General features: G+C 42.9%; 1 protein-coding gene across 8 annotated transcripts in view; it reads right to left on the bottom strand.

Moving 5' to 3' along the window:
- The window catches only part of SORBS1 (sorbin and SH3 domain containing 1), a 176,438-nt gene that overhangs the window by 87,971 nt on the left and 66,096 nt on the right, over positions 1-22,371 (bottom strand). For 3 of the 8 annotated variants that reach the window (XM_072869673.1, XM_072869671.1, XM_072869682.1), the window contains one exon: positions 1,811-1,921. The exons of 4 other annotated variants lie outside the window; for them this stretch is intronic. The gene's annotated coding sequence lies outside the window, so the exon portion shown is untranslated. Of the gene's footprint in view, positions 1-1,810; positions 1,922-11,399; positions 11,422-22,371 lie in introns of those variants that run through there. One more of the 8 variants, XM_072869674.1, reaches the window with a different exon arrangement.

Raw genomic sequence — 22,371 nt, 5'->3', positions numbered from 1 at the left:
CTCTGAGAATCAAGGCTTCTTGGAGATGCTCTTTTTCCAGATCAATGCCTGACTGCATCTTTCTGGCTGGAGGAGAACCAAGTACAGCATTCCCTTCCCTCTAAAGCAGCCAAAATGAGGGGAGGGAGCTTCCCTCCCTTTTGCAGCCAAAGCACAGGATCATATTCAGGCCTGGTGTAAAATGGCCCATCTCTAGAAGAGACCAAGTAATTGTGCCAGTTCAACAGCGGGGTCTGTGTGATTTTGCTTATAAGGCAGCAGGAGGAGAATGACATAAAACTTGGCTTGAAATATCCCAAAAGCTTCTCCAGCTTCCTCTCCAACAGCCTGGACTTTCATTCCTCAGAGAGGACTAGTTCATAAAAGACACAGCGCAGTCAGGCTGACAAGAACCTCTTGCCTGTTCAGCATGCAAGAGACTGATGCAGCCTTACTGGAAGGTCTCTGTATCACCGAAGGAGAGAGATACAAGCAACCCTCGAGACTCACGATGTCAGTATGGATCTGAGTCTGGCATGGAGACAAACATCAGGTACAGTGTTATATGGGAAAGGAGTTGAGATGATCATATGGAGCTGAAATTTGAGACCACTAAAGCACCTGTGCAGAGGAGAGGGAAGGGGAGAGACAGGAGAGACTGCTCCCCTGATGCTTTTAGCCTTTTTAGAAACAAAGAAAGAAGTAGCCCAAAAGAGTTCTATTTGCCATTTCTGGGATGCCAGAGATTCAGTCTTCTGTAACTGCTGCTTTGACCTCTGCCTTCCTGATCACAAACAGGCCCCATATCAGAGTCATCCTGATGGGAAAAAATGGTCTCAAGAGCTTGACATGTGAGCCTCAGCCATGATTGTGTCTAAGACTTCTGCTTCAATGCAGAGTTCTCAAAGGCTGAGGCGCTTTTGCCTCAGGCAAGTAAGAATATCAAACCTTATCTCAGAACTGTCAAGTCTCTTTCAACCCAGGACTTAATCTTAGACCAAACGGTACCAAAGACCCCACACCATCTCCTCTAAAGAAAACAAATCAGCTTCACCAGTATTTGTAGCTGTCCTGTCTGCAGCTACCCTAAATCTAGCCCAGTAGCCCCTTGGGGATCTGACCTTATCTTATGTCATCAACTCCATAATTCCTCCCAAACCCTGATCCCAGTCCAACAGCTCCTGTCTGCTCTAAACCTACACCAAGTCAAGTCACACATCCCAACACCCACTCAAACCTAACCCAATGGCCTCTTACAGATGAGGCAATGAATCCAGCTCACTAATGCTGTGCAGGCAAGCACCAGTGCTAACCTGGATTTGTAGCCTATTCAAGGCCGACTGCTAAAGTTTGCTCTTTATCCTAAAACTAACCTCACTCCAATTCCAAAATCCCATTACCTCCATATGTTTCTGACCTAGACTGAGGCACAAAATATTTACTGGCACCAGCATCAAAATAAACAGAAAAGGATGTCACAAATGCAGATAATAAACAAGGAACACATCTGATGGTGGCAAAGGTGAATTTAATCCTTGATGGGACTGCTACCTTTTATCTAATGCATTCATGATTCTCCACAAAAATAGCACTTAGACCTTGATCCTCTTTCAAGAACTGGAGCTTTTGAGTGGCTCACCTACCAAAAAAACGCATATAATACAGTGGTGCTCTCACTGACATGTAGCTTTCTGCTGCACAACCCAGGTAGGCTGCTACTAGGAAGAAAAACTTCACTCCAAGTGATAGAGATAGATGCCATTTTGGTGCCCCAAGTCAGGATGAGGTCTCCCAGTGATGTGCTCCTTCCCCTCCCCTTCAGGGTACTCACGCCAGTCAGCTGGTTGAACTCTTCAGGCCCTGCTTAGAAGGACAGGATCCTCTGACAGCAACTTCCACTCTGTCTTCTCTTCACATGCAACTGCTACATAACAGCACATACCTACAAAAGTCAAAGAGGAAGAAAATGCAGTCCATTTCCTGGACAGTCCTGCTGTCCAACACAATTACCGAGAGGACTGTACCAAAGCAATCAGCCATTCACAGAAATAATGTTACTTTTAGATGAAGCAATTCCCTCTGCTTACCATGCAGGAAGCACAGTTAGTATAAACAGCAGGCTGACCAGATCCACATCCTAGCATCCCCTATGTGAGAGCCGATATTTACGGTTGTCTCCAGGGAAGGCTGAAACCACATCCGTTTTCCTGCCTTTCTGCTAGAGATCTCCCCCCAAGCAGCAAGGACAGCTGAATAGCACAAATACTCACGCCTCCCTACAACCTACAGTCTGTTTATGAATGTAAATCACTGCTGATTTCAGCTTAATTTAGTATACTGGTTTGCAAAATGCAGAAAAAAAAAAGAAGTGAATACACATCTTATGCAGCTATCCCTGATGCATAGATAGGCTTGTCCAATACATAGCCTGGGCTGGGAGCTAGGGGTAACAACAGCCACAAAATGTAACTCCCCATTGTCAGGAATAAAAACCCTCAGAAGGAAGGGCAGGTAGTAGACACATACTAAGAAACATACATCACGTTGTCTTTGGACAAATTCCTTGGTTAGGGTACACAGCTAGACAGCCAGCCACAGAGGCAGAATTCACAGAGGACAATTTTTTTTGCATGCATTGACGGTTACTAAATGTGACTATTTAACTCCAGTCCAATATTAAGTCTAAATGGTTAGATTTGACATTGATTTGATAGATGGCTGTGCAGCTTTATTGTTTCACTCAATAACATTAACAGCAGCCTGGCTTTAGTGAGATGTCTTTGCAGTTTGATTTATAAGGTAAGTATTGACACACTCAACTTTAATTATGTCATTTATCAGGCTGAACTAGTCAGCCAGTCACCCTAAGCTTCTTCTGTACTGAGTGGAAAGAGGGGTTCTTCCAGAGGGCAACCCGGCCTCTCTCTACATTGCCTTCTTCATACTTCTCTGTATTCAACAACTGTAAAAAGAACTTGAGGAGACCAACTAGCAAAGTTACATGCCTACACTGGATGACTGAACGAATCCTTGTGTGTGTTTTATGCAAGTTCTGAGGGGAGCGGAGTCACGTTTTTTTCAACAAGCAATGTAAGACCAGAACCTCCAAGGGCCTGGTACAACCAGCCTGTCAGCCAATAAGCCTCACCAGTTAGATGTCTTCATGACAGTGCAGGTGGGGCATAAAGGACACAGAGAAAACAGAAGGTGATGCTCAGAGGTAAACACTCCCAGAGTATCAGGGACCTTGCCTGGGAGCCATCTCAGAACATGCTCACAGAGCTCCAATAATACGGTGTTTTTACAAGCCTCAAGACTTCGTTCAAGACCCGCTAATATCCCAAACAATGAGCCTGGAAGAACCAGCTAGTTTTTCAATAAAACTAGAATAGTCCTAGGAAAACATAAGTTGAAGCAAATTAGAGTTTTCTGTCCAGGACAGTCTAGCAGTTTCTCCATCTCCAACAAGTAGAAAGGGATCAATGAAAGGACACACATTTGAAAGCCTTACTGCTAGTACGGGGAAGAAAATTTCCTATAAAGTTGTCCAGAGTATGCACCAAAAGAGAGTTAATATTCCAGTGGCAAGGTCAAGCCTTGGTTTTGCTGTGACACAAGAAGCTGCCCTGGTGGCATTAACTACAGTTTGTTTGCTTTCCCAACCTGCCCTGTCCTTGTGAGTTGGCAAAAGGCTGAAGCTGGCTGGAGTCCCAGCGACCAAAAGCTGCCCAAACCACAGAACTCGTTACTCATCACAAGGACTAAGAGCTAAGTTGAGAGGGGGAGGAGAGCGTAAATGGCATGAAAAGCAACTGATAGAAACTCCTCTGGTGCTGAGAGTTGTTACAACTAAGGCTCTAACCTGGCACATAGCCAGGGAGCGCAGCAAGACGTGGGAGTATGGATGCAGGTTATGGCTGGTTTGTGCCCCAATCTAGAAGAGACAGCTAAACATTCGAACTTTCCCCTTGGAAATATGCCCCACATTAACTCCTGGAGGACCATAAGAAGCTATTTTTGGTGAAAAATCAACGCAGGACTCGCAGAAGGATTCAGTTTGGACAAACTTTATGCCCACTGCTGTTAGTGACAAAACTTCCCTTCCTGTCAGTGGCAGCAAAATTAGGGCAGCTGACAGTGTCAGAGATGAAGGACACTGCCAATAAGTTTTCAACATTTTTTAATTTTAATTTTGTTAGACTTCAGCTGTGTTCTGGCTTTATCTGCTGTTACAGTTTGATTTCCACTGTAACAGAAAAGTCTGTTGAAAGAGTTTCCACTGAATAATGCAAAAGGTACTTGGACTCTTCCTGCACAAGCAGCCAGCACACCAGGCCCCCGACAGTGACTGAATGCTCAGCGAGCTACAGAAAACAGCATACAACTGGATCAGTGCTCCCACTCAGAAACTTTGAATGAATGCAGCAATATAACAGGTGAGTGCTGAAATCAAGCAAACTGAGGAGAAAACAAAAAAACACCACAAAACCAAAAAAACTCACCACACTGATGGTGAAGAGGTTTCCCTTGGCGTTGTTTGGTGGTTTGTTTGTTTGTTTTTTAAAGTAGGGGCTTCCCTAACTCTAAACGCTCCTTGAGTTTAGAGTGTTCAGATGCACAGTCAAATAAATCACTGTGGCTTAGGGAAAGCTGCAGTTGTGCAGTTCTAATGCATCAAGCTACAGCCTCAGTCTGTCCTGGTACCCACACCTGCCAGAAGGGGCTTTTCAGAGTGACACGGGAAGGGAATAGCAGAAACAAGATGGGGATGAGCCTAAAGTACAAAAGTACCAAGGTCCACATTTTTACAGGTGTTTCTGGAGGCTGCTCTATTCATGCTGAGGGCTGATACAGTGGCTGACGATAGTATGGTAGTGCAGAATCAAGCTATCCAGCTCCTCCTCCCTTTCTCAGATCAACAGCCAGTAACCTGGCACTTCTTAAAAGGGCTGGACACAGGCCACACTCAAACTGCATCCCCATGGAGAAAGGAACACAGCCAAAAGCAAAAAGGAGAGGTGGGTAACAGGAGAAAATTCCTTGTCGCAGACAGTGGCCAGGCATAATCCAGCAAGACAAGTCTATGTGTACACTTGTGAGCCCTGGTAATGACACCTAGTCACAACTAACCCACTGTAGACATGGACATAGCTCAGCACGCTGCTATTCTTGCATTAATTTTCCACACTTCACAGCTTGATCTCACACACGACCAAGCAACCAGCACAGCTTCCAGTACCCCCAAAGGCAGCAATAGAAAACACTGTCCAAGTGATCTCACACACGAACACGACAGGAGGGCAGCAGACACACACACAGCCTCAAGCTCGAGAACTGGAAGTGCCAAGCAAAAGAAACATAGGAGTTTCACACTGTTTTCAAGGTAAAAAGAGAAAGGGACTGACCCTGCTTGACTTCATCATGTTGTTTGTACAGCACCCTGTGCTTTGGGCACTGAGTTGCAAAATCGAAGCAAGTACAATGGCAATGAAAACATAATCAAACACATCAGTTTGGGGCCAGCTTTGCAATGGAAAAGCAAAGGGTTGGAGAGGAAAAAAAAACCAACAAACAGTACTCAGATCTAAAGGCCTTTTAGAAAACAACAACTTGCAGCAGCTCTGTAAGACTAGCAGCATAAAAATATTATTATTTTGCCATTGTCCACATAAGAACAGGCAACATTAAGCTCCCTTTTCCAAGGAGTTTAAATGGACAAGACAGATGAAGGGGAAACAGATGCATGAATGAGAAGTGATTTGACCTGATCACATAACACCAGGATCAGTGCCAGGAACAAACTGTAGCTCCTGCTTTCCTAGCACAATGCTCTTTTCACTAGTCTATACTGCCTCTAAGGCTGGAAATCGACACCCATCTTTTGAAGGTGTTTCCACTGAAAACTGCTTGTCACCATCCCACCTGCTGGAGGTTATCCCTCCCCGCAGTGCTGGTAGCAGAAGCGTCCACGCGAGCACTCCATAATCTGCAGAAGGCAGAATCCACCAAGTTAAACTGAACAACCAGTGAAGATAAATTAAGCTCATCTATTTTCTGGATGCTGATCAAACCATGCTCACATACACTTCAGCTGGCAAAGCTACGAGTGAAGTCAACCATCAGTATCGGTACAGCGACAAGCAGCAGTGTGGAATGGAGGACAAGGGTCCCTGTCTTCAACCTGAGCAACTGTTTGCTAAGTTGATGCTTCTCCTTGGTCTCAGATATGGTTATGTTCTTCCACTCTGGAAGTCATAAGACTTGCGGTTCAGATAAGAAGAGCTATCAATGGATCTTTTAAAAATTTCTTATCTGAAGCACTCCATCTTGCAAGTTCTAGCTTAGTAAGTATCAAATACAACAAAAATGCCATCCTCAGCTAGTGCAGCAAAGACCAGATTCTGGTAACATTTTTGCTAATTACAATTAATAATAATACTGAGAATCAGCCTGTTATTGATAACCCATCTCTAATGTTATTGGCTTTTGGATAGTTTATTAGATTTTACCAAACAAACAGTTTGTATGCGATCTATATGGACTGCTTAGGGACAGATGGCCAGAGTTCAGCCTGTGTCTATGGACTGGAATGACTCACAGACTATTGCTTTGGGCCAACAGGAAGAGTGAAGACAACAGTGATGCTGTTACTAATCTACATGCCAGGCCAAATCCTGCAAAAGCATGTGATTCCCGAGTACATTCCAGGGTAGATTTTGATCTCTAAAAACTGTTTTAGATTTTCTCCAATATAAAAAGAACTCTTCTAACTGACAGACCTTTCATCTTAGCGAGCTTATGTAAAACAGTGGCTTTCCTCACCCACTGCTCAACAAACATGACCCATATAGTATGTGATCTCCAAATGCAAATTCCTCACATGGACTACTTGGGTTCAACTCTGTTGAGAAAACACTGTCAGCACATAATAGATTAGCTCAAGCTGCCTTCTCAGAAGAAGCAATTCTTGGCTGCTGCTGAAATTCCTCTTTCAGGTTTGTTCAGCCCATGCCCAAAAGTCTGCTTTTACCTGCCCAAATGAGTCAGCAAACTCCATTTCACCTCTTCTCCAATGCAGTGCAGGCAATGTACCGCTTCACGGCACAGGCAGTGCACCCTGTCTGGCAGCAGTGCCAGCCTGGTACAAAGCACCTCTCTTTGCTCGGGTATGGCTGTCTTTCTGTTTGGGCATACCAGCAGGTAGCATACCAGCAGTGCTTTGCAGAGAGAAACTGCTCGAAGCAGCTAATATCTACCAGAAAGGAATACAATAATGCAGCTTTCCCAGAAAAACTATGTAGGTCTGCAGGAAGCTGGAGAGAATGGTCGGTGGCAGCTCTCAGTCTAACACAGAGTTTAAGAACACATCTGCACACAAAGGGAGAAGAGACAGGGATTTCTACAGAGGAGGTATCCCAGTTTCTCAATTCTTCTGCATCTTCATCTCAAAGCTGAGGACAGGAATACACAGAAAACAAACATACACTGCAAAATAAAGGAACAAAGTCATGGTACATCTTCACGACAATCACAGAGAACCAAGCTTGTACATCAACACTGATCCACTCTCAGATTTGGTCCTTAAGATGCATTTTCAGCAATGTGTAGTTGCTTACCCCTACAAATCCATTGGTTACTTCTTGAAAGGAAAAAAAAAAAAAAAGGTGTCACCAACATGTAGAGGATGAACAGAAAGAACAACACTGCAGGGACGCCAGAGCTTAGGGCAAATTCTCACTTTGTTGCCATTTTCCATTAGCTAATATTGTCAGCTCCACAGAGGTGAGATATGACTTACCCCAGAGTAATACCATCCAGATACAGAGGTTACTCTCGACTGACCCCAACATAAGTGAGATTAGAGTCAACCCCTCCCCTTCCCACCTCTTTCATCACCTCTATATTTAACCGCAGATTAACTCATTTCCTCTTTCCACATGTGAGATTAAAGTGCACCGAGTGCTGTCAGCTCAAGCAGAGCCTCAATGCATTCTCATGTAAATCACCACTCAGTACATGTATTAAAGCATGTCAAGGAGGAGAATGAGTCACATGCTTCATATTCACAAAACTAAACACTTGCTTCTCAAGAAGTAAAACTGGCAGGCAGCCCAGGCCCCAAAATAGTAAGAGATACCTCCAATTCTAATCTTCCCCCGTCTGTTACATAAATCTTAAAGACATAAGAAGTGCCACTATTTACTAATGTGTTTGAATGAAATGTGGGTCACTTACCAAGGCAAAAGGTCAAACACATAGTGACTTGGCCTCCAGGCACTGTGTTGATTACACTTCTCTAGGGGGAAACAATAGCCCCTCATTCCACCGAGAGGGGGAAAATAATGCAACAAAATCTCACTGAGGTCATGCTAACCACGTTTGGTTCAAAAAGGCTGAGAACTATTAACTGCCTAGAAAAAAAGAAACCACAGCAGGGAAGGGGGAGAGAAAAAGAAGGCAGTGAATGATTTCCCCACCCTGTGCAATATCACTCATGAAGGGCTTTGTACAAAGGATGAAAATGCTGCAGTCAGAGAGAGAGGTACTCCATGCAGGGAGAGGGGCGGCAGCCGCAGCTCCAGGGGTGCAGGGATCCCACCCTTGCTGGGTCACAGCACCGCTGCGCGCCCACCTTGGCCATAGCCAGCACCCAGTACTCCTATGGAAGGCAGGTGCCTTCTCCTCTTGTATCCTCCCTTTGCGTCTCAAGAAAACTGTGCAAGGAAGACAGTATTTTATTTCTACCTGACCTCTCTGCAAATCACTTGGAGCCCTAAGGTATAAGATCTTTATCACAGCTTGAGGCAAACATTAAGTGGCTGTAAATAAAGCTGGGACTTTAAATCCAGCCACATGAGTTAACTCCATGGTGAATATAATTTTTCACAGCTAACAACTATGGTAATGAATTTTACCTCAATGAACACAGAAAGGGTGAAGCATGCAAAATTCAGAACAGGAGTAAGTTTCTTGCCTTAGATTTTCCTTTAAAGTACAAGCACTTATTTTCCTCATCTCCCTAATGCTAAAATCTCTCTTGTTCTAACACTTCAAGGGATGAGGGCCCCTTAATTTTCAGTGGCTGCAGTAACGGGCCTCAGTATATCTGCCAAGAATAATAGAAAATCAATGCAGACAGCAAGTGGGGAAACACATAGAAGAGCCACTGGCATTTGCTTCAGCAGAACAGCTGGAATAAGTTGTCAGTTCCCCTTACTGTATCCTCCAACTGCACTGCCTGGCAAAGGGGGCTATTAGAGGAAAGAAAATGCTTACAACAAGCTTATGACACATCTCAAAAGCAATCACTGTGTCTCCATTATTCAAGAAACTCCGGAATGACAAACAGACGGAAATGAGAAAAGGAACAGTGAAATGACATAAAGAGGGTTCGGCTGTAGATTGCAGGAGCAATGGGGCATGTCAGGCAGATGTACCATTGCCAGAGCAGAATCTGTCTGACCTAATGCAGAGACTGCATTGCCTGCGAATGAAATCACAACATGTTGGACAAAGACAGACACAACCGTTAAGATTTGGTGCTGCTGTGCATATACCAAAAGAGAGACAATCATTCACCGAAATATAGAGAACAAAGGGTAAAGTGGCTGAATTCTCCCATAAAAAGAAAGGTCTACTCTGCAGAGATCAATAACCATTAAGGTGGTGGTGATTCTCTTTCAGCTCATGCATTCCCAGAGAGTTATAAACAGGTTGAAATGCTTTGCAAACATCTTCCATTTATTTAAGGGTAGATGTTGGGCTGAAGGTGTCCTGAATCTTTTTTTTCTGGCAGTATGAAGTCATTGTATAAAATTTACGGCAAACTTAGGACACATCTAAAAATCAATAGCAGGCTTCCAGTGATTTGAGAAACTGTGAAATGCTGAACAGATGGAAATGAGAAAAGGAACAGTGCACTGCATGGGGTCACTATCAGCTCACAGAAAAGCTGTCATAGGCATACTCTCCATGAGCTGTGTAACTGATGTGAAATGCCCCTCTGCTTTCTCTGTACATTAGCTCCGTGTTGTCATGAAACTGTAAGCATTTCTCACGGAAGCAAGTCACATTGCTTGCTTCTATCCCTGTCTGTGCACGTGCTTACACACACCCCCCCACGTTTGCATATGTGCCTATTTTATTTTTCCACTGAGAATTTATAAATGGAGCTCTCTTTCTCTTTGTTGCTCTTCTAATTCAGAAATTAGACTCACCGTGAAAAATGTGATCTGTTCTTGGCAAAACACAGGGCAAATGCTAAGGCTCTCGAACAGGACTATATGAAAAGAAAAATCCTCCCTGTTCTAAAGAACAAATTCATGTTTCATATTTCTTTAAAACTAATGTTTCTCTAAAACTCGTATTTCTTTAAAACAACATCATGTTGTTTTGATGTCTTCATACGTAACAGAAGAAAAGAAAATTTTTTGTCATCACTATGAGAAAAATTCCTATGGGATTGCCTGACAACTCTGTATCTCATGCTTGAACACTGAAAGTGACAAAGTAACCAGCAAAGTTACATCAGGTATGATTGCATCCTTAAAATGTCTGAAAACATCTCACTAAGAAACATGTCCCGCTCAGATGGCCTTTGTAGGAGTCTAAAACCGATTAAATAGCAGCTCTCAGGGGACCAGTGTTTGGGTCAGAGCATGCCAAGTTACAGCTACTACACACTGCAGGGTACTGCTCTGGGATGCTGAAGAGAACACAGAAGGCAGTTTCAAGGCTGCTATGGTTGCTGCTGGACTATGCAGCACCCTGCCTATGGTGGTAGGGCCCCACAAACATGATTTAATATAATTTCTCTTTGTCTCAAGCACAGGAAGGGAGTAATGGAAGGAACAGCCCTGGACCAGATACATTGAAGCTGTTAAAGTCCTGGGGACCACATCGTTACCTGGCCTGGGATTCATAATGCTCCAGGCAACAGCCACAGAAGAATAAGGCAGACTCTTGGAGCAGCCGCCCAGAAAATCTGACTCGCTAACCAATGTATAATTAAATAATACCAAGGAACCTTGAAAGATTAAACAACTGAATCAAATCAATGCTTAACAGACTGACAAACATACATTGAGGTTACATGGAAAGATTAGAGGAATATTTAGCTGGAAAAGACAGAAGGAAAGAAGAAAAGCTGATTGATTTCAGGCTGCAAGTAAAGTAATGAATGAATAATTGTAATGAATAATTGTGAAGCAAGATTGGGATGTGCCGATTTATCTTGCTCCATGCTATAAAAAGGCAGTAAATGTAATAGATATTCTTTTATAAAAATAAATTTTAAAAGGTGGCATAAAATCAGCCTGAGGAATTTATTACCACAGGGCAAGGAGGGAATACTGTAGAGAAATAACTTTACTGGCTTTCAAAAAGGATTAGACAATTATATTAACATAAACAGTACCTACAGCTTGGAGAGCTACATCAAGAGTTACAAGGATAATCAGCCCAAAGGTGTCGCTCCCTTCCATTTGCAGCCCCGTACTTGTGCCTTCAGGCAGGGTCTGCCCTTTCTGAGTCATTGTTGGAATTAAAAAGGCTGTAAAATTCCTGTTTGGCCCTTACATGGTCTTGTGTGTGACGGGTGCCCAAACTGGGGGGGTGCACTGGTTCAAGTTCTCCTCAGAAGTTTTGGGTTGTGCCGATGCCAGTAATCAAGCCTACAGTTTTGTCTGGTACAATGACTGGTATTTCTATTCCTCTAGCAAGCTGGAAAGCTAATGAGCAGAGCAGAAAGTTGCTTACTTTAGCTCAAGAGACCTTCTCCCCCTAAAGTCTGCCCCAGCTGTGACTCAGCCTGCTCCTATGAACAAAGATAAGCACCAAAAATCTCCATCTTTGGTCTTCCTACTCAGACCACCACAAAATGTACAAACTTTGACAGAGATTAATTTCTCATAAAGTGGCTTTAAAAGCCACCCTGTCTTCAACAAAGCCCTGGTGCTAAAATACCAGCCCAGATTTTTAACATCCACTGTTCCAGTAACTGAAACAGTTCCAAAACGTTGCTGCAAAAATACTGAAGTCTTCTCACATAGCTCTAGTCAAGTAATAACATTCAGTCTTTAACCAAAAATCTTCTGGGGGATTCTTGAAGCTTGAACCCATCCAGAATTGCCCACAATCACTTATGGAGCTGCTCTAAACCATATAAAATCACCCAGTCAGTTAAGAATGGGCACTGCACAAAGTGCCACCTCCCTGTTTGATACACCCTTGGGCACTGCACATCCAGTATGGTGTTGTCAGCTCTTACAACGTGTGATGTTTTCATAAAGCCTCACCTGATGGAAAGAGAAGATTGCATGAGACTCTCAGCTTTCATTTAAAATAAATAATAAACCAACCCGCAAAATAAAATCAGGGAGTTACTGACAGTCACGGTGAAGCAAAAAAACCTGAAGAACCAGAAAGGATCAGAACCAGAAGGCAAATAGAAGTCATTCTAACGTATATTCTTACATGACAAACAAAATACCCTCATGATTCTTTAAGGGAAATCACTTAATTTGGAGTCGGGGGGAGCCACATGCTGATTCAATAACATTTGAAGTGGTAATACCATGAAAATACAACACATGACTTCACACCATGCTCCAGACATTCTCTCTTGGGAAACACAGATCCTACTTTAACGCAAAGGCCTACAATATATATCAAAGGACAAGGGAGGGGGGAGTCATAAAATAGGAAGCTGAAATGCTGCCAAGCAGAATGATTTTCTAAACACTTGGTGACATTTCTCAGGAGCCGCCTCCCTTTGATCATTGCATGAGCGCTCTGGGTGCTGGGGGCAGGACGATGCTGTGCTCAGTTGAGGACCCCCCAGCAGAGCTCAGTCGCTTCCACCTGTGCACAGAGACCCAGAGCAGCAAACACCTCAGACTGCTGCTACATCCTGCCAGGTGTCAGGCATAGCTAGAAAGAGCCAAACCTGAATAAAATCAGAGGTTTTCTTCAGTCTCTTCGCATTGAAGCCTAACGTGTCCAGTAATCCCAAAAGCTCCAGAGAGGGGAGAGTTGAATCTCAAAGAGGTCACTGCTTTCCCATCTGTCTTCCATTAACATACTTGACAGGAAGTTCTGTCCTCCTCCCCTGATGCAGGAGGATGCACCTCAGTCAGCCAGGACTTGAGAAATGTGAGAATGGGGTGTCAGCTCAGCGAAAAGAATGGGTAAGAGTCAAAGCAGTAGCTCTCCTTGGTTCCAGCTCCTTTCGCAGTTTACTCTGCAGCAGGCATGAAACAGAATTTGATCCTGCCTCCCAGGAGGGTTTCCATCCCTGTGAAGTCAGGGGACACTAACCAGTTGCAAATCAAATGTGGACTGAATGCAGAAGGCCCAGCCATGCCAACTCTTGTGCTTTGACTGCGATTCCCACAATAGCTGGGTTTTTCTGTGAAGTCTGAGCTGCTGTAGCTCATGCAGTAACCAGGAATCTTAGGTTTCAACTAGAAAAAATAACAATAATGTTCTGGGAATGCCAACTTCGCACAACGCAAGGCTACAGAGAGATACATGACCAAGCCCTGAGCTAGCTGTTACCTAGCTATGTCAGCACTGTGCTCCCGGGCACAAGGCAGGCTGCTCCAGGACCCCAGGTGAGATCAATTAAGTGTTCATGTGGGTACTTCTACTGTAAATATACACGAGGCCTAGGCAGTGTTTACTTCTCACATTCCTAAAGACTGACTTCCCTTTAGAGGGCCTATTTATTGCCTCTGAAGGCCCAGGCTGTCCGCGTCATCCTCCAGAGCCAATAACTACCTGCACTTTCTGCAAAAGTGAGCACTGTACTTCCACTGCAGAAGAGCTGTAATGGTTCCATCACCTTGCAGAGTAGGTATAGCCATCCTAAAAGGGCTGTTTCCTTTTTCTTTTGTTTGCTTCTTTTGTTTTCTTCTGTTTTGTTTTTTTAAAAAATAAAGAACCATATGAATATTTAAGAACCTCAGTCTTCTTTGTGGCTACAGAAAATAAGTTTGAAAAACATTATCGAAGGCTCAGAAGAAAACAGAAATCAAAATGGCATAGAAAGATCCTGGTACTATTTAAAAATCCAAGTACCACATAACAGATTAACCACAACAACATTGCTACTGCATTGAAAGTCCTTCTATTCATTGGGATTCTATCAAAATGCAGAGGCAGATACACTTCATAGCTGAATATCCCATGGGATGTGAGATATAATGGTAGTCCAGTTAAGAATGGAGCACATCTGCTCAGGTTGTGCAGAACATCTCTCAGAATTTCTCTATCTACAGGAAGAGCACTAACAACAACATCAATGCTTCCTCATCCTGCACTGCTGTGTTGGCCCCTCAAGTTTTAGAGGTGTCACTCAGGATGGTGAAAGGATAGCACAACAGCATGACCTATGTATCTTTGTACCTACTCCAAGAGGTCACTCGTCAGAATAGATGCTATCCATGAACCTGAATAACTGGCCTTTTCTTATATTTCCCATGAGATATTATTAAAGTATTCATATCTGTGAACCAGCCAAGCTTTGAGTACTCTCCTCTTGTTTACAGCTTTGCATAAAATGCAAGCCATCAAGTCAAGTCATTTTTCAAATTCTGTAAGCATACTAAACTTTCAGAACTAATCCTACAAACTAGATTCTCTGGGCTTTCAGACCTTCCCTAATATGGTTATTAAATATCTGAAAGATGAGGACACCTCACAAATACTCAAATGAACTCTAAACTCTTCAGACTTATCATTAAAAAAAGAAGTCAGAGACAAAAGATATGGCAGATTACAAATTGGTGCCAAGAGACAACTAAGTCACGTGCTTGACAAGAGCAGCAAAGATGTCTAGGATAGCACAGGCAGAACAGTCAAATATGGTTGCAGAATTTCAAAAGGGAGGAAGGATACTGTTGTAAGGCTGACTAAGACAAAATTATCCAGTACTCTTGTGATTTGTAAAATGGTTCTGAGGTGACATTGCTCCATTTTTCCATTTTTAAAAACAAGAAAAAGTGTTAAAATCTGAGAGAAGCACATGAGCAACCTATCTGGCGTGAGACATACAGATCAAACTCAACTTGTTTCTTATTCAGTGCTGCATAAAATTCTACCTGCTCTTACTGATGTCTTTGCAAATGTTTATACATTTAATCCAAGTGAAAACTTTCAACCTGAGACAGTGCTGCCACTTATAAGACCACATCTTGGTTAGATGAATTCTCTATTAACCCTGCGCCAGATCTTGGGCAGAGCCTCTTCCCCTTCAGACCTAAGGACTGAAATTTATACCTAAAAGACTCCTTTGACTTCATGGAACTTCACAGGCTAGACCAAATCACTGCTGTGGAGAAACAAGCGTACTAATAGAAAGAGGATAAACGCTCTTCTCATTCCTTTCACCCATCCATCATCTATCACGTCTGCACTTTTTTAACAAAGGTGGGGAATTTAGCAGACACTCCCCATGTAAGCAGCTCGCTTGTCCTAGCCAAGGGGCTGCTAAGCAGAGCCTGGCCATGCATTCAGAAGTGGAGAATGCTTTGGCTCAAGCAATTTCCTCTGGATGGTAAGGGCTAGAAAGACCTTTTGAACATGACTTAATAGTAAAAGTGACCCATGTTTCAGAAGACCAGAAACTCAGCTGCTTTGTATTTGGCTATAATATGATAAGAAATATTTTTTCCCATCCATCCATTCAGATAATAAAGCGCTTGGCTTTATTATAACACAGCTGGGCTAGCTATAGCAATGCCAGGCCAAAACATTTTCAACACATTGTTCAAACATTATTAGTTTTGTCCTAAAAAGAGCAAGGTACTCACTTGTCTTGGGGTTTACTAACTAAACAGATGTTCAAACACTAACAAAGACATGCAATGTCCATTACCTAAGGATCTGCCAGGATCTTGGGAACTTCCAATGCATTGTATTTCTGTTCTCAGCAAGAGTAAGCCAGCATTGTTCCATCACACTTCCCTGTAATCAGAGCAAACAGAGCTGCTCCCAGCATGACAGGACTGGAATGAGTTAGGAAGCTATCCCTATTCCAAAGATCAGTATCAAGAGACATGCAGCGTTACAGACTCAGTTCTTTGTTTCTTGACTGCTAAAATCTGCGAGGTCTGTATGCAGTGAAGGTGACTGTGCTTAACTGTTATGTAGTCATTTGTAACGTGTGTTCATGGCCAACATATTTTACTCCTGAAACATGTTCAAACCTTAGAAGGAGAACTATTTCAGTCTAAACTCTCCATAGCTCACATATGGTATAGAAGCTCCCAGCTGTGTTATGTGCCAAGAGAAGCTGAATAAACTTTCACAATAATCATTAAAAATTTTCTCCTCATTTCCCACATTTTATTGAGCCAGACACTTCTTGTGTTTTTTAAAGTAGGGCTCAACAGAATAGTCTAAGGACGCTCTCTAACAGTTAGAAGTATGCACTACTTAGACCATCAAAGCACATCCATGCCATGGAGGTAACTACATGAGCAGTCTCTGTCTGTTGAGCCTTAGCTTCACCCCAAAGTCACCTCCACACTGGAAGAATTTCTTAGCCAGGCCCACAGCTTTCCACAGCCCCTTGAGCCAGCAATTATCACACCTCTTGGTCTTGTTGATGATGTAGCGATGATAAACCTTTTATGTTCAGGAGATGAACCTGGCATACTCTATGGCAAAACACCCATTGATTTCAAGGCATTTATGTAAGCGAATTCTTGAGCCCTATGTCAAAAGCAATAAAGCAGCAGCTCTTTGTTTAACAGGAATAAGACCAGGACCCTGGAAAAAGCAGGGAGCTGATGAAGGGAAGGCAGATCTGCTGAGGTACTGATATGAAGTATGACCCATGACTAACTTTACCAAGGTTGTGTCAGTGCAGTTATATCCATGCACTGGGATCCTGCTGTTTCTTTTTAGAGAATGAGGGAGGTGGAGTGATCTCTGTCCAGAAGGTACAGTTTTTCCATAATTTATATTCACAGTATGCACACATTTCTGTCACAGTGTACCAGTAATACGTTCTTCACGTGGACCTGACCTGACTTCTTGTACCAATTAATCCTCTCTTGCTTTGCTATCAGAAAATTGTCATGTAATAACAAGGAAAGAGGAATGCTGCATGTGCTCTGTGAAGAGGTGGGTGACTAAACATATTTTAATGCAGTTTAGATTACATATCTGAGAGTGAGTTATCTCAGTTGTACAGAATGAGATCTTCCATAGAAGACCGACTGATTCGTTGAGGTCACTGGTACATGTGTTTCCTGGAAGGAGACAGAATTCTGCAATGCAAAGAAATTCTACTCTAGTAACTTCTGTGAACCAAATTTGGATGTATACTGGCCCATTTTATTCTCCTCATCATTTGCATAATTCATGGGAAAGTATTCAGGAAGACTAACCCCAGATAAGTAAAAGGACAAATTCTAACTTACAGCTTTCAGAAATCAAAAGTCCATACATAGAAGATGATACAACAGATTTGATACTGGTAACTAAATAGTATCTGCAGTTAATTAGCTTGCAGTGTTTGAGATGTTTCCTATGACAGCATTAAGGAAACAAACAAAACCAGAACAGTTGACACTTTATCTTCATGCATAACTAAATTGTATCACAAATCAGAGACCTCCCTATCAGCAGAAAAACAGCACTGGACCTAACCACATCAGGAAGTTCCAATAGCACTCTGCATTCAAAACACTGCAGGAGCTCTTCTGAAACAGGAACCTAAACTCACTTTCATCTTCTGTCAAATCTCATCGTTCCACTGTGTCACACAGAGACCTGTCCTAGGGGTTCAAGCCAGAGGTAGGTCTATCACCACCACAGGCTGGCCTCAAGCAGGTGGGAGGCAAGGCATCTCCTTGGGGGTTCACAGCTTTTCCAATTTCCATTTGCCATTGAAAGCTCTGCACTTTCCTAGCCCCAGGGTTCCTCCTTAGCCCAGACTGAGTAGGATGTATTTCACATCTTTGCTGAAGTAAATCACACAAATGCTTTACATATTTGGCAAGCAATATCCTTCCCCAAACTCTTCTATAACTAGATGCCAAGTCATGCTGTTTTACTGACTCAAGTGCTAAAAATCAGAACAGCACCTTCCATAAAGCCCACATTGCTGTAAGACCTTAGTTTCAGGGGTTGGAGGTTGTGTCTTTTATTCTGAGAGGACGACTTGAAGTCAAACCGCCTTGCCATGAGGCCCTTTTGGAGGTATCAGTGCCCTTAAAGCAGTATTTTGTCACACACCCCACTCTGAGTGTAAGCCATCCCTCATTCTTGGCTCCTGCATGCAGAAAACAAAGGATGTCTTCTGTGGGCCAGAGGTAGCCATGTCTTGCAGCAAGTTGGCTTCTACCAGCACTCTTCAGGAAGCAGAAGGCAAAACTCAGTACAATGCTGTTGTTTACTGATCACGGTACATTATAACACATCTTGTAACACATGTGTAATTGCCCAGAGTTGCAGAGAGGCAGTATTTGATTATTAATTGTTTGTGACAGGTGACAACACTGTTGGCAATTAGTCCGAATTGCCATGCAAATTGCCAGCAGCAGCCTATTACCAGATATAGACCTGTGAGGAGAACCACTGTGAAAACAGACTGAGTGCACTGTTACCTTCAGGGCTGGCTGCCAGTTCCAAATGTCAGGGCTGTGCTACTGCAGGTCTCGGAATCCTGTCCACCGTATGAGCCACTTGACATCTTAATAGGCTTGCCAAAACAAGGAGGGTTAGCTATGCAAACCCCTGTCTCTCTCTTGCATCAACAAGTCACTTGTATTTTAAACACTGCTAACAGCACTTACTGACAATGCAGAAGGGTGATCAACACTCAGGAAAGCAGCCTTGCTTCTGTCAATGCCAGCACGATAAGCAAGGTGAAGAGGAAACAGAATGAAAATATTTAAGCCTTATTTAGTCTCAGTGAAACCTTGGGTAGTTCAGCCTGATCTACTGCCAAACAGCTACATCTGGACTTGGCTTCTGATGAAAGCATCTACAGAAACAAATAAAGTGATATAATCCAGTCCTAAATAATGAGCAAAGCTTAGAAATAGTCTGTCATGACAAATGGAAACTATCCTGTCACAAATAGCAAGAACTTGCCCAGCGATGCAGTAAGAGAACTGCTATCAGTGCTAATGTCCTGGCACTCTGTTCTTAAACAGAATTACGAGGGGAACAGTAAAGCTGCATTTCAGTCAGAACAAAATGATACATTTCTATAACACGTCATCTCAACAACTTCATAGCAACTCTAAGCCGAGAAGTCCCTATTGCTATGACTATGTAAGAGTTGTCCCCGCTCTGTCAATGCAGAAATTGAAGCACAGGCAGGATGTTTTGTCTGAAGTCCAAAAGGAGGCCACAAGCAGACTGATGAACTGAGTCTACAGTGCAGTCAATTGCTACTAGACTCCTGGAATGACAAAGAGCATCCTTAATAATACAGCAAGCCCTCTTCAGGCTCTGCTTCTCTAAATAACCAAAGTGATTTGGGGCTTCATGTCTATAATCAAGATATTAAGAGTTAATTAATACGCTTATACAGTGAAGTGTTGACACCCTTCAACAGACACACTCCACAAGCGTGCCTAGAGAAACACGTAAACAACATAATGAAGAAATGGGATGACTCTGAAGAGAGCCACTCTCTACGTAATAACTACTCCAAGACAAAAGGATCTTGAAACCAGTCCAGGAGTGAACAGATGTCACCTTTATATCATAACTTTTTTGGACTGTGCAAAACAAGTTAGCTGTCCAGTGCCTTGAGAAGAGGAACTCATCACACATGCATGGAAGCACCTTCCATCCAAACCAGCCCTACCAGAAAACGGCTCAGGTCGCATCAGTGAAGCGGCTCAGCAGACAGCAGGGCGGAATCTGACATTGCTACTACCCATGGTACACCAGGCCCCTGACTCAAGGAATTCAATATGCCTGTCAATCAAACCAGGTTTTCTTACCCCACCAATGCAAAAAGAGAAGACAAGGACAGACAGTATCTTACTACAACTCCTTCCCCCCACCCCCAACAAAATGAACACAAACAGAATGCCAGCCCTCCTGCCAGAACGATAAACTGGGTCTCCCCACGTATCGTTTGTTAAGGAACTCCCAGTACAGCTTGGATACCAGCAGGTCCGGGTTTCAAAAAAACTACAAAAGTAGGATTTATTCCTGCAACTATTTAACTTTTTGCACATGATCACTTTCACTAAACAGAATTAGGTATTACCATAACTTTAAGGATGTAAACAGCTGCAATTGCAGATGGCTTCTGACGCAGCGCATCACTTATGCAAGTGCCATTGGACTTTACTAAATGGATTTAACTCTGTACTTAACTTCCTCTGGATACTCACGTTCTTTGCTAGAATAGAGCTACATTCACATCATGTGTCTTCAGTTCTCATTTTCACACAGATCTGCAGTTTATCTTTTCAACCAAAACCATATTGACTGAAGACAAAGACCAGGAGGTAAATCTAAAGGGTTTTCCTCTACTCTGTGTCAAGATACAGAGGTGAAAAATAGGTATAGCAACTTTTGGTTTAATATTTTCTTTAAGCAAATGTGTCGTTTGCACAGCATCTTACAAAATAGGTTCAGCACCAGATCTTTCAACTGCTGTTGTAATATTAAATAATTACACTAACATCATAGGAAGGCCCTGTCTATTATAAGAATATTTACAGGATAGTTTTAGAGCTACATAGACTGCAGAACTCAGAGACACAAATTCACAACAATAAGTTTTCAGAACAATTATGTGACATGTTCAGAGAAGAACTGTCCGTCCCTAATTGGCAACTTTACATGTGCAAAAAGGTGAAATCCCATTTGGCTCCAAGTAACCACCAAGTGTATCATGCATCCAAAGCATTTGTAGTGTGAAACTCTCATATTTTCAATTTTTCAGAAATTTTAGATCTTCCTGAGAGCTGCAGTTTTAATTATCTCTTTATGACCCTCTACTTTCTATTTTCCATCAAGACCAGCTACCCAGTGCTTTCCAGCAGCAAGAATCTCCTGAAAAAATGTTGCCGAAGTGTGACTTGCACACCAGCATATGCAAACATGAACTTGGTAAAACATAATCCTCACTCAAGACAAAATTAGTGATGCCATGGATTCTAAACATGGACATTTCCACATATACAAACATGAGGGATAAATAGTAATGACAGGATCCACTTCACCTAGCTAGAGTTAACCAAATGTCAGGCATCTAGACAGTTACCTCTGCAGTCAATGGTGAGCAACAAGGGCTTCAAGAGGACAAGTCATCCTGCACTCGGACAGACACATAAGCTGTCTTATCCCCACATGGCAGTGCTTTTCTTTCACTACTCATTATGGGAGGAGCCAGGAAATCTAGGGCTTTTTACACCAAGGAGTGAGATTTACCTCCCCCTAGCAAACACAGCAATAAACCCTCTGTCACAGCCTCAGGTGGTAATAGCCGAGATCATGGCGACTAGCTAGATCTAGATCACAGCACATAAGCAGTAGCCTCTATTTGCAAGGCTGCTCTCGCTCCCTGCTACATGGAGATGCTTATCCCTTTACAAAAGGAAAGGAAACAACTGGCACTGAACAGCCATACAGATTTCTTTTCCCACCAGAACAGCATATATGTAGTTAGGTAGTGTGAGCTTGTAATAGACTTAAAGTTGTGGGTTTTAAAGTTGTGGCTTGTGTTTTGGCAGAGACGTTGTTTGGACCCAACCACATTTGGTGCAAATACCACAGCTGAAGGTGTCAATTCCAGACTAGAACTGTGGTTGTACTTAAAATATAGACCAGGCTATGTTGGAATATTTAGGATCCCATGGCATTAAGATAACTAATCAAACACCAGATGGTACAGTTCCTTGGTGAAAGTGGTAGGTCTGGAACACTAAAACAGCAACTTCATAACATGGTCACGCTTCCACCTTCCCAAAGGTCCCACGGAGGCTCTACGGCTGAGTGTTCAAATGTGACTAAATTCCTGGCACTCCTCTCTACCCTGACACAGATGAGGCCAGGGCCCTTTTCTTAAAAGCTGGGTTTGGGTCTAGATTCTTCAGAGGAAATCTGCACCCTGGCTGCTGCCATAGTCCTAAGGATGGTTACTCATCACTGGTGGTCTCTGGATACAACCTCTTTGGAGTACTGGGGATGTGGACAATGGTATCAATTATAAAATACTGTAGCAAATAAAGTGTAATGCATTTAAACACAAGATGATTAACATATGCTGCACTGGACATCAGAGATGGTAAGGAGTCCTCTCAGCTAGCTACAAAGTTATCAGAAAAGTGCCAATTTACTCATTTCCGACCTGCTTTACTGCTCCTGTGTTAACAAACCCCAGTTAGCTTTTCTAATTGTAAATCAGGT

This window comes from Ciconia boyciana, chromosome 8 (genome assembly GCF_034638445.1).
Source record: "Ciconia boyciana chromosome 8, ASM3463844v1, whole genome shotgun sequence".
Taxonomy (NCBI): domain Eukaryota; kingdom Metazoa; phylum Chordata; class Aves; order Ciconiiformes; family Ciconiidae; genus Ciconia; species Ciconia boyciana.
This window is presented reverse-complemented; position numbering and strand designations above follow the sequence as displayed.